Here is a 13,356-nt window from a genome sequence, read left to right as displayed (position 1 = left end):
CATTTCAGTTATCTTAGGGCCAGTGGTTTATCTGGTATAGTAAAATTGAATTGTAAAATTAAATTTCACTGTGGATTAACAAGATAATATTTTTACTGCCATAGTTAACACAATATGACATGACTAGAAATTTGAAACAGAGAAGAAATGACTGAATTATTTGAGAGTGTACCTCTCAAACTGTCTCTTGTTCAGGAAAAAAAAAAAAAAAGTCTCTCAAAAGTGTTACTATAGACATACCAGCATCGACACTTATTAACAAGATCCTCAAAAATCCCTTATGCACCACTACTTGTTTTATCACTTGGAAAGTCCCTCAAAGTCATGAGTCTTGGTTTTGTACTGATCAAGAACTTCAGAAGATTCCTGAACCTCTTATTTTCCCCTCTTTAGTGTCCCACTGAGTCTTAAAACTTCCATCAGTTCGCCAGCCACTCTCTACTCTGGCTTTTGTTAAGGCCCCTGTCTGCCAATGTCTTCAACCCCAAGTCTCCATCCAATAAAACCTGTCCCCTAAGAACAGCCTCTCTGCCGAATCCCTGCAAGTAAGCATGGATGCTCAAGATTTTAAACTGGCCAACTCATCTGTTCAATGCCTCCATCTAGAACAAGAATTCCATCATCACCATTGCTGGGAGGAGATTTTACAATGGCCCTTCCCCAGACTAACTCCATTTTAATTTAGAAGACTTGAGACTGACAAATTACTTACACTACACACACTAAGCAAATCTTCCTCTCTTCCGCTATTCACTTTCTTGTAAAATGTGGGTTTACAGATATCCAAATGGGAAATGTGTGTCTCTGGGCAGAGGGAAAATTATATACAGTGTATACATATATAATATATAGTATATATATCATATATAGTGCTAGAATGAGAAATAGGTCTCACCATGCGTTAACGCCTACCAGGCAGCACTGGGTGAAGGATTCCAAGGCCTCTTCCATGCAGCCATGCTCACCCTGCATTCTCCCTTTGCCCAGTACAATGGCGCCAGGTAAGCCTGACTTGGAATCCCCCAGCAGGCACTATCTTTTCTAGCTCTGTGAATCTTGGGAAATGAACTTCTCTGCATCTCACGTGCAAAATGGGGAGCTTAATGCTTGCCTCATGGATTTGTGAGGATCAAACCAGGGTCTCAAGGGTTGTCGATTGTCCCCCATTCCCTACTTCTGAGGGCAGGAAGCAGTGAGCACAGGAGCCAAAAATGTTCTTCACTGTAAGCCATCTTTCCTACTGGGGGAAAGGACTAAGGCACAAGTGGCCCCCCTTCTATTACTGCATGTACAATCCCCCCCACTCTCCCCTACCCCTGCCCTTCTCTCCTGCTCTGTCCTCCTTCCACCTGCTGCAGACACTAAGAGGAAGGAGTGGTGGGGCTCAGAAAGGAGACCTGGACAAATGTCATTCTGCTTCCTTTAGTGCACTTGCCAGAAACCCTACCCACACAAGGGGAACCCAGACCTTCCCCCAAACAGAGAAGGAATGACCTTCCCCTCTCCCCATCCAGTAACAGGGGAACCTGGGATTCGCTTGGCTGCCAAGTCACCATGCTGAAACTTCCCCAAAGCGCAGCCATTTCCTCCTTTTAAGAAGGATTTTACAAACCTCGGTGGTTAACAAGAAATGCAACTGCTCATCAACACCAGCCCCTGGCTGAGGACTGGACTGTTTAATTAGCTGGCAAAGTAGTTAGCTATGTTATGAGAATCAGATTAAAATGGAAATGCCTCCCCCACCAATTAAACGCCACACTGGAGCCCAGGTGCATATCAGTGTTTGAAAAACATTTGTTCTATCAGTTCGAGATTTTCTCTACCAGGTAAACTATGCAAACAATTACTGACATGTCAGGGCCTGCTGGCTTGCCACGCTGGGTGCTACTGACATTGACAACTCCAAAGGGTTTTTGTATGTTTTTTTTTTTTAAAATACATCTCACCCTCTTCCAACAGGAATCACATCCAACTCAAAACTGGCTTGAATCTCTTTCAGTCCCCTCAGGAAGAGCAGTAACATTTTTTGCAGTATTACATCATTCTGGACTTCTCTAACCTTTATCTAAAATTCTTGGCTCGCCCACTACAGAAATGACAAAGGATCCTCCTCTGTATAGTACGTCTAGCCAGCCAGTGGGGATCAATACAGAAAGGAGAACCGCAAGTAAGAGCTCTAGTTCTAAAGAAAACATTTAAGGGGGTGGCAGGAGTACTTTAGTCTTAAATTGCCAATTCCTCCTCTAACCACCACTTCCTTCTCCCTTTATTACTGTAGTACTTGCTGCTGAAAACAAGCACATAGTAAAAGAATGTGTTGCTACTGGAAGCATTAAAGTTCAAAATGCAACAAAATGTTTTTTTAAACAGGACCTGCTAATTTATATTGGGTATTTGGGGGGTGAAAGGGGGGAGGGAGAGATAGGTGGGAGAACTGTGTAGCCTGTTGACATTTCAGTTCAGTTTTGTTTGTTTTTTTATTCACATTTTGTTAACATTCTCTGCATTCAGTTAGTAGCAAGTGAATCATAGTATCTTAGAATCCTACTAGAACTCTTTCCCATTAGAAATTGTATTCCATTTTAGACTATAACTCTCACCTTAGTGAAATCATTTGCTGTAATCCCATTTGTGTAGTTACTTCTCTCTGCATTATGATAAACTGAGTCCTTCTATGACCATCCCCACCCACCTACACACCCATTAGGACCTTAGTATAGATTAGAACAATGCCAGCCTCTCTGGACAGTGCAAACAAACAAAAACCCAGTTACAATAGAAAGGGTAGAGGTGTATGAGTGAGCTATTCATGTTTTGGTTTTCGTGTTTGTCTCTTATACCAGTGAAAGAATAACCTACCTTACAAGGAGACTTTTCATTAGTCAGTCACTGGGTTGGACAAAGGGGAAAAAGAGTAACACTCTCATGAGTTACAAAGAAACATATTATCTGGGAAGCCATTATCAATCTTGTATCAACAACCTTCTAAAGAACTTCAGTGGAAAAAGTTACCACTTCTCTGAAAACCTAACAGTGAAAATTCTGGAACCAGCTGGGTGAGCCCTGGAACAAAAGATTGCTGAGGCTCCTGAGGAAAGCAAAGCCCCACATTAAGCATCATTTACTGAGGCTGGGTGATCATGAAAAGGCCCAGGAGCCATGGCCACTACCAATTGTTAAGGAGACTCTTTCCCTTTTCCTTAGGAAAATTATTCTTTTCAGAGAACAGCCCAGGAACACCTTATCCAGTCATATGAATGTGTTTAGTAAACATCCAAGTGACCATGCAGGATAAAGAAGGGGAGAAAAAATAATCACACAAAAATTCTCACACCTTCTCACCTTTAAATTGCTGATTTTTCTAGTTTTCCTTTTCCACAATCATCTTAACTATGCCAAACGCAAACACAGACATTGCTATCCCCCGAGAACATTTGTTCTGTCAATGGCAGCAAATATCCCTAGAGCCTCTGCAGTTTCCAAGGCAAGTAAAGAGAGGCTTAGGAAAGTACACTATGAAGACCCCACGATTCTACGGAGAACTTCTTCTATACACACTTAAGAAACAGGGACAGCCTCAATTAGTAGATGGCTGCTGTTGTTTTCCCTTTGGATACACTCACTATTTCCTGACCGTTAGACCTTGTTACTATTTAACTTCACTGTTGTGCGAGTCTATAGCACCCTTGTTGTGAATTGCCTGTCAAAGGGTAAAGAATTCAGGTCTTTTCAAAATCACTTTACCAAGCCATCCAGGAAACTTGTAATTTAGGAAGCTCAACCAGGGAAAGCTGTTCCTCTAACATATATTTCTTCATAAACTTAAAGAAAAAGAAATTTGGGGGGTGGGGGGTTGGGGATTGTTCAAGGAGTATGTCTATTTCTGAATCTGCGTAACTGTAATTATTAAAAGCATGTAAGAAAACTGGGTAGTCACTTATCACAGGTTTCTTTGGAAAAGTACAAATTCATCGAAGCTTCTTCTCCACTTCTAAACACTTCCCAATAGACCATTTTAAATGTGAAAACAAAATTTGCGTCTCATTGAAAACTCAATTTAATCACAGTTTGTCCACAATACAAATTCACATAAACAGCTTACATTGCTACCATCAGTTTCAAACATTCCAAAATTAAGTTTATAAAACATATTTGAACAACTTAAATACTTAAACTTCATGTTTTAAGGACTACTTTAGAACCCTGCATAGATCTTTTAAATCCCTAAATAGGGCAGATACTATATAAGATAATTCTAAGTAAAAAAAAAAAAAAAAAAAAAAAAAAAAGATTAAGCCTCATGTTTCCATGCAGGTCTCAACCCAGTAAGCCAGATAACACTAGTAATTGTCATGAAAGCTCATTTCCACCCATCACCTCCACAAGCAACATGCACAGGGCAGCTTCCCAGAGATTCCAGAGCATTTCTAAGGCAGAACTTGCTCTGCGTCTCCCTCTGCAGCCCCCAAAATAGTGTAAAACCAACTGGCTTTGTTTCCAAATGTGACCCCCCCCCATCTGTAGCTCCCCAACTGTCCAGCTTCAGGAGGAAATCAAAGACATAATAATAAAATTTAGTTTCATGAGAAAAGTTCCTTTTAATGCATGCCATATATTCTTTGTCATACAAAGGAAATATAATATGCATATAATATAAAAAGCAGAGATGAGTTGAGGGGAGAAGACAGCAGGTGGATAAACCAGCGAGTTACTGAGGGAGAGGGTGAGAGAACAGCAGGGAGAGCCACACAGGATCAAGTGCTGGGTTTTCCAAAAAAATGGTCAGATGGCAAAATAATGGTAGGAATTTTTTTAAGCTACAGACAGTAAGAGTTTGACTCAATTAGGCATTCTTCTCTCTAATTCTTTCTGAAGAGGGTGGAACGTGGGGGGCAGCCAGGGGTGAGACTTGATTGGGAAATAACCTGGGTTTCCACTCAGCCACTAACCAGCTCATGTGACCCTGAGCCAGCCACTACCTTTTCTAAGATCCTTTTCAGTTCCAAAATAAGTGTTTCGGTCATGAGCTTTCAAATCTTCTGCCCTGATGACACAACCTATTTACAAAGGACTGGGGGTAGTTAGGATATAATTTAAAGGCAGTCACCCACTGTCACAGAAAGCCATCCAATTTCTGTAAATGAATCCTGCCAGGAGGTAGACAAGCAGGTCAACGACTTTGAGACTTGGTTTTGTTTCTTATCAGGCAATAATCCTAACTACACAGCTGGAGGAGGATCTTCTAGGTGGTGGGGGGTGGGGGAAGGTGTAGGGGAATCCTGCAGTTTAGGCATGATTGTCCTGTAAACCCACAACTTCTCTAATAAAAATTTAACAACCAAAAAAGCTAAAATTACAGTTACAGCATTTGACTGATAACCTATGCAGTATAAGGAAGAAAATGAAGAGGCCAAACAAATCCATATCCATCTGGAGATCTTCATAACAGCAATCACACTTGGAAAAGTTTAGGATCAGTCACATGGTCACTACAACAAGAATCCCCTCTATTTCATAGGTAACAATATATTTACTGATTAAAAATATTTAAATTCTGTTCTATATCTCCCCCATGATAAATAATTTGTCATTAAAGAACTTGGTATGATTTTCTCTAATTAATTGTTGGAGATGTTAACATGTTTAATCCTCAAGGGTCCATATTACATAAGATAAAATGGCCAAGGCTTATGAGAAGTCCAGTGTAGCAATGAACAATGCAATAGGCCTGAAAACCATCAGACATGAACTTGAATCTTGTCACTTTCCATGAGCTCTGGCATCTTAGGTACATTATTTAACCTCCTATTTTCTTTCTTCACAGGTAAAACGCATCTCACAGTGTGCTTGAGGGAATGAAATTCAATTAGAACACATGCCATACAAGTAAACAGCCAACAAATGTCCTTTCTCATCCTTTCAGTTCACACCAAAACAAAAAACAAAAGGCTCTGATCTTATTCTCATTATTCTAAATCTAGGAAGCTTTCAATAAGATATAACTACCATATCCAAAAACCTCTTTTCTCAAAGTAAACACCAGAAAGATAAATAAGGTAGAATATAATTTCCCTCCTGAATACAGAGAATTCAGAAATGTGTTAAATACATTTTTTTTTTAAAAAAAAGAACTGATCCAAAATGCAAGTGACCTTACCTTTGCTCAACAGCAGAAACAAGTGCCTGAAGGGCAAAGACAAATTACTTGGGCATATATCCCTGAAATAAATGCCTGAAATGTTAAGACTGAACCTAGGATTGATCTACCTGAAGTATCTGAAATTCTAAACAACTTCCTTTTTTGTTTTGAAAAGGTCACAGTGTCTAAGCTCTCCATGGGACTAATGGCTTCTAAAGGTCAACAGGGTGATGGCACCTCTACATTCCTGCACAATACAAATTCAGGTTGTTTTACTCCTTTGGGGGGTGGGGTATGGGTGTGAGAAAGTAAAAAAATTCATACAATTCGTAGGCGTGTATGTGTGTGTGTCTAAACTGGAATCACTAGAAACCACGTCACATCTCCAAACTTTTAAAAATCTAAGTTTAGTTTATCAGTCTTAGTTCTAATAACTAAGACACGTCTTTCAAAGGCTAATGAATGTGTCTGGGTTCTAGACACAAGAAGCTAAGTAGGAAATTCCAGGAGTCTGAATGAATTATGTTTTATGCCCAAGGTCACAGGGCTAATCAAGTTCAGTCCCGGTCTCAACACACAGAAACAGTGAGCCTTTCTCTGAAGGTCTCTGGAGTTCCAAGGACTTTCACATTATTTTTTCATTTTAAAAACTGCCCATTCAGTAGGGAGGATGGAGTTGTATTGATTTCTACGTGCTTTGGGTTTCTGAAACTAGTACCAGGGTCCTATCAACATTATGCAAGATCTCATAATTACGCCTGGAGGAACTTTCTAAACCACAGACTTCAAGGTTCTACCAAACTACTGTCCAGGGCACCACCACTGACTGGCCTGAATTGCCAAAATGACCTCTCTGAAGTAAGGATATGAATGGCTACAGGAGTAGAGGATGAAGTAAAGGAAATTAGTATTCTTACCACTTTTTGGTGAATATACATTTAAAAGATGCACTTAATATATCAGGGCATTGTTCTAAGTGTTTGACAATTTCTCTTAGTGTTACAATGACCCTGTGTTATAACCCCCTTTTTATAGATGAGAAGTGGGGCACAGAGAAGCTAAGAAATTCACCAAGACACACTGCTGGCAAGTGGCTGAGACAGGGTTCTAACCCAGTGTATCTGGCTCCCAAGCCCAACTCCGTCACACCTAGCCCCCAAATCACGCTTTCTAAACCCATACTCCCTACACAATGTACAAACAATTGCTGAAATATATGTTTTAAAGAGAAGTTCATAAAATTAACCAATACAGCCTCCTTCCTCCCTCATCCAAAATGGTGAGGGGAAAAAAATCAATCGAAAACCAAGTTCATGAAATACTGAAGTGATAAGAAGAAAATATTGTGTAAAAGCTTTGCCTTTTTCCCCACTGAACACCATTTTTCTATATTATCTGAAGTGTTTCCTTATGCCCTGAGCCCCTGCCATGCTTGCAGATGACTTCTATTTCTAAATCTCTAAAGCTTTCAGGAATTTATTCCTAGACTCTGAAGCCTGGTGCAGTGGCAAACTCACAGCACTGAGAACCTTGGGTATTTAAAAAAAATAATCTGTTTTCCCTGTTTTTGTTCAAAATTCTATTGGCTTTAGTAAGGCTGATTGTTTAAGTTATTTAAATGCTTAGAGTACAGACAAAGGAAAACACACACTGAGAGTCTGCATCCCATTTCTGACTCCCAGGGGGGGGGAAAAAAGAGAATGCTGTTAAATCCCACTGCTTCTTTGGCTTGTGTCTTGTCAAAATTACAATTTAACTATATCCTGGTAAGAATTTGACTCCATGATTGTCATTTATTCTTGTTAAGGTTTCCCAGCCAATTTTTCTTATGTGACACTTACCTAGATGTCTGTCTTAGTCGCTGTAGAGGGAATGATGTTTAACAAAAATCTTCCTTTAGCAGGTTGAGAACGGCTGTGGTTTTAAGACTACCCCATTCTTTTTCTGAAAAAACTTAAATGCCGTCTCTTGAGGTACATAAGCAGCCCTGGGAAATTCAATGGTACTGGCCATCCTGACTTCACACAATTCACTTTTGGACAGAATTCCCATATAGTGCTTCCAGAATTTCAAATACACACACACACACACACACACACACACACACAGGGACAGAAAATTAGAAATTATATTTGGGAAGCTTTTGAGACTGAGATATCCTATTTCTGACTGAATTCATCTGAGAACCCTGGGACCTTATTAATTAACATGGAACAAAATGCAGCTCCATCTACAGAAATCGGTGATGTCAATCCCACTTTTGCTGAAAAAGCAGACTGGGAGGTAGAGGAGTCCTTAAGAGCTAGCCTTCACACTCAGGCACTTCTTAGACGTTGTGTGTGGTCCTTAATGTAACCTGAAAATAGGAATTACAATCCCAACTTTACAGTTGAAGAAAGTGAGATTCAGAGAGGTTGAAGTGAAGTAATTTGCCCAAAGTGGCCCAGCCCGTGTCTGGAGATTTTCAAACCCTGCTTTTCTTCCCACTATTCCCCGGGAACTTCCCCAGTCACCCCACCACCATCACCAGTACACCCACATATTTTATCTATAAAAAAAATTCTGACTATTCACATCATTCCCTGATGTTTGTCCATCATAATTAAGCCAAAGAGTAAAGCTCATGCTGCGTTGGATTCTTGTGAGTCTTAAGTGACATTAAAAATGGAAAAGGATTAAATGAGTTGAGTAAACTTGATAAAATAAAGAAGATTCTACAGCCATTTCCAAAGACAGTCAGCTTATCTGTATACTCAGGATTTTTTCTCAGCAGTTACCTGATTTCTAGTTTACCAGTCTTAACATTAAGATGATGGTAATGTTAAAATAAAGTGTAAAATGAGATCTAAACCTTCAGATAAGGACAATAGATGGCAAATATCAAACAGAAAGTGATGGCAAAAAAAATAGTTTACAAGGTTTTGGGGGACAGTATTGAAAACAAAACTTTACAAGAGATCACAAAAGTAAGACAGAACAGTTTTATAAATTATGAAGTAAGCATTGTTTATTCTAGCTTTTAAAGTTCAGTAGTCCTTGATGAGAGTTTTTAAGTCTAAAACTGAACATCTTAATTTAAGAATAGGTTCCTGTGTTCGATGCAACCCTTTTATTTAAGAGGTGCACTGGGAGAAATTGGAAATGAATTTATTGATAGACCAGCTAGACTCTCCCTCTTAAATGCATTTGTAGAAAGACAGAAAATTGATTATTTTCCAAAGACCAATAAGAACACAGTATAAAATATTCTATATAAACTGGCTAAGTTTCATGTCATCAGTAACATTTTATTTTATACATACATTACTTTGTTTAAAAATGGTTTGCAATTTTGCAATTATTTACGAAATTACCATGAATGACACATCCATTTTGGAGTGATCAAATACCAGCCCCTCCCCCTACCCAACCTTTTTGCCCTCATTTCATACACCACATATCTTGATCATGGAATGAACGTGGCTTGACATTGTTCTTAAAATGAGATTAGAGGGGGCGAGGAATAAAACTGAAGACAGAGACCACATCACCTCTTACACCATAATATGGCTTGTTCTGGTAAATCCAGAAAGAATATGAAGATGCCTCCAAGGTCAGCACAACTAAGCATCTAGGACTCTTCCATTAAACGTTTAAATGAAAGTGCTCTGGGAGGAAAAACGTTCTTTTCTTCATGCCACAATTAAAGCACTAGCACCAGTTAAAAGAAATGCCACTAAGGATATAGTCATTGTTGTTGCTCTTTGTCAAAACGTCCAATTAGCTCCCTTTCTCCACCTGCTAAGTCTTGGCAAAAAGCTAGCTGGCTAAAGGAATAAGCTTCCTGATAATATTTTTAAAATTCAATTTGAAAATTATCTTGCTCAAAAACCCAAGACTCAGGTAGATTGGAGATATCCTGGTACGTATCTGGTATGGAATTTGACGCATATTTCAACTCACTCTCCCACTCACAAATAATATATTCTAACAAGAAAGAAAGAAAGAAAAAGTACCTGTAGCCATCTGAACCACAATAAAGCTCTCAATACTAAGAAGTAGAAAAGGTCTAATTCCTGCCATCTAGTAAAGAGCCAGGCAGCCACCTTACCAAGCATAGGCACTGATACATTAAACTTGGTCAATATCAAGTTTTTATGAAAAGGAACAAAAGAGATGATTTCTTTTGCTGCCACGTGTTGTTCCACCAGAGTGCATAAAATCCTTTGAAAAATAACCTTCCAATGCATAAATATTTAGCTATTCTATATGCACAATGTCTTCTTTGGGATAGTAAAAACAACTAACCCAAAAAAAGAAATCTAAAGGGCCACAACCTAGATAACACATCAGTGGAAGGAAAATCAGCCATCAGAGGGATACTTATGTAGCATGGCGTACCTTAGACATTGAAGGAAAAAAAAATCATGAACTTAATTAACCACCTTCACCCCAGCTGCCCTGGCTGCTTTCTTCCTCCCCAGGTCAGTGGATTTCCATCTCCACAGAGTCCATCTTTCGGAATTCTTAATGAAACAATAAGGAAGGAATCAAAAGAAAACGAGAAAACAGAAAGTATTAGGATCCTGACAAGGTAACCATTTTCTCTGCTCTGGTTTCTGTAGGCCATCTTGTTGGTAAAAACGCCAAGATGTCTTAAATTTCTAAACTAGTGTCACTAGGGCCAACACCCACTGCCGGTTCTGACACCAGTGCCCCTTAGTCAAATGACTAGCAACAAAGATCAGTCAGAAAAACGGTTAATTGGAGCAAATTAAGAGACCCACCACCCCTGCAATGCAATATGCTACAAGAAAAAGAACAATGGACCATACTAGAAAGGAAAATAGCAGATGCAGTTAAAAAATTTTTTTCAATCTACAGTTTGCATTCATCATAAAGGCTAATATTATTTTTAGTCAACTGAAATCACTAAGCAAGCAAAAGAGAAGACAACGCGCGCGCGTGCACACACGCATACACACACACACGATAAACTGTCATTTGTGTGCAAGGGTTTCCCACAACATTTAGGGCAAACGCCTTTGTTCCTCGGCTTCCGAAGGGCGGTGGGTGGGTGGGTGAGGGTGATGGAGAGATCAGATGGGGCTGCCCGGGCCCTCCACACCCTGCTCTCCGGCGCATGCGCGAGGCCAAGACAAAGGAATAGGTAATTACAGCCCCGATTCATTCATTTTCTCCGCAGTACTGGGGATCGGTTAGCCCAGGCGTAATCCCGGCGGGCTGGTCCACACCCCTGGCGCAAGAAGACCACCTCGATATTAGCGTTTGATTTTAACCCGCCACACAGGCGGTAGTGGAGACCCAGGCGCGTCAACCCTGTGCACGGTACCAAGCAAGCACCCGTGTGCGCTGTGCTAATTTCATCAGAGTGAAAATTACACGGGCGAAGGCTGCCCACCGAATTCGTTTCAAAGCGGAAATGTCTCTGGGGAAGCAGATAAGGAGCTCAGCCAAGCGTTCGATGAATATTCATGAAAACAATGCGGTTTGTAGCCGGCATTGTGTGTGCTGCCCGATCCAGGGATTCCGCAATTTTTACTTAGCTGATGGGGGTTTAGGGAGGGGAGGACGGGAATCGGGCGTAGGGTTTTCAGCGTTAGAGGTTTAGGCAAAACGAACTAAAATCCCAAACCACCTCCTATGGCGAGACCGAGCCCCGTTAGGAGCCGGGAGCTGTCAGGTTCAAGCTCACACCCCCTGGGCCGGGGCCGCCAGGGGAGGCGCCCAGCGCATTCTCCTAGCAAGGCTGGGAAAAAATAAAATGATCGGAGGTAGCCCACGGGTTCGTGGGAAGGCAATTCTGCCACGTACCAGGTTGGGGCTCTGATCTGCCCTCAATGTGCTTCTGGATGGATGCACGTTGTTGTGGGAACCTTGTGTTCCTTGGCCACCCCGAGCCAAGATTTAGGAGTTCCACTGGTCAAGGAAATCTATTTGCCAAACCAAAAAGCCACCCCCTTCCCTCCTGGTCAGACCAGATTCCCATCCGCCGCCACCTCCTTCTGCTTTCTCCCCTCTCCTCCCGCCCCACCCCACCCCACCCCCTCCCTCCATCTTTGCTGCTGCGCCCCTCGCACCAAGCGCTTTCTTCCCGGCAGTGAATCTTTCGCATGACAGATACCTACGCTCCCTTCGACCCCACATAAAAACCGACTCTTTGGGACTCAAAAGGCTTAAAGGGTTTGCATTCAACACAGCCCACCCTCCCCGGGGGGCCTCCTCCTACTCAAACTCCGCTTAGCAGCTTCGCCAACGCCCCATCCTTGCTACCCCGCCAGAGGCCGAAGCCGCCCACCTCGGGGCCGGGTATCACCCCATATCCCCGAAAAGCGACGGAGCCTTCAAGAGAGACTTACACGCCCATCGCCGTCTAACCCGGCCCCGCACCCCCGTCTGCGTCGGGGAGAACGGAGGGGGCCACTGGGGGAAGGGGCGGAGGCGGTGGGGCGACAGCAGCCGGGCGATCGCGGTGGCGAGGGGGGCCTTCGGGGCGCGCCTCCTTACCGGGTCTGGGTGACTGTGCCGCCCCTGGATGAGCGCGGTGCCGCCGAGGGGCCCCGGTCTCTGGCGTCGTCCGGCCCGCTGCCTGGCTGCTGGCGGAGGCTCTGTCCCCGGCTCGACGGCGGAGCCCGGAGCGAGGAGCGAGTTGGAGCGCTGCCGCCGCCGCCGTCGCCGCTGCCGCTACTGCTGCCGCCGCCGCCGCTGCAGCCTCTGCATTTCTCGCGCTCGCGCTCCCCCTCCCCTTCCTGCCCAGCGCCCTCCCCCGGCGCGTCCGCCCGCCCAGCCTCCCTCCCCTCGCGAACCCCGCCCGCCCGCCTGCCTCCCCTCCCCTCCCCTCCATCCTGGTCCCCTCCCCTCCCCCCTTCCCCCCTCCAACCCGGCCTCCCCACCTCCCCACGCCACTTTCCCTCTGCTCCCCTCCCCTCCGTCTCTCTCTCCCCCTCCCCCTCCCCTCTCTTCCATCTTCCAGCCCCGTCCCACCCCCTCCCACCCCAGTTTTCTCTTTTTCCGTCTGCTCCCACCCAGCTCCCGGGCTGTCTGTGGGCACCTCTGTCTCCCGTTTATTTGTAACGGGTGGCAAAGAAGTGATCGGATCTCTCTCAGACTTAAGGGGCTGCCTCCAGGTGGAATGAATGACGCCCCCTGCACCAGCTACCCTTCTCAGCACCCCAATCTCGCCCGCCCCCGACGTTCGGAGGGCGGCTTCTCCCGCC

At 43.2% G+C, this 13,356-nt stretch overlaps 1 protein-coding gene across 1 annotated transcript in view; it reads right to left on the bottom strand.

The window, feature by feature from the left end:
• Nucleotides 1-12,852, bottom strand: part of BASP1 (brain abundant membrane attached signal protein 1) — a 48,702-nt gene extending 35,850 nt beyond the window's left edge. Inside the window, exon 1 of the mRNA XM_037798867.1 lies at nucleotides 12,647-12,852. The gene's annotated coding sequence lies outside the window, so the exon portion shown is untranslated. The remainder of the gene's footprint in view (nucleotides 1-12,646) is intronic.
• Between the last annotated feature and the right edge of the window lie 504 nt (nucleotides 12,853-13,356).

This window comes from Choloepus didactylus, chromosome 11 (assembly GCF_015220235.1).
Source record: "Choloepus didactylus isolate mChoDid1 chromosome 11, mChoDid1.pri, whole genome shotgun sequence".
NCBI classification, from domain to species: domain Eukaryota; kingdom Metazoa; phylum Chordata; class Mammalia; order Pilosa; family Megalonychidae; genus Choloepus; species Choloepus didactylus.
Note: the sequence above shows the minus strand (reverse complement) of the source record. Positions and strands in the feature narration are given on the sequence as shown.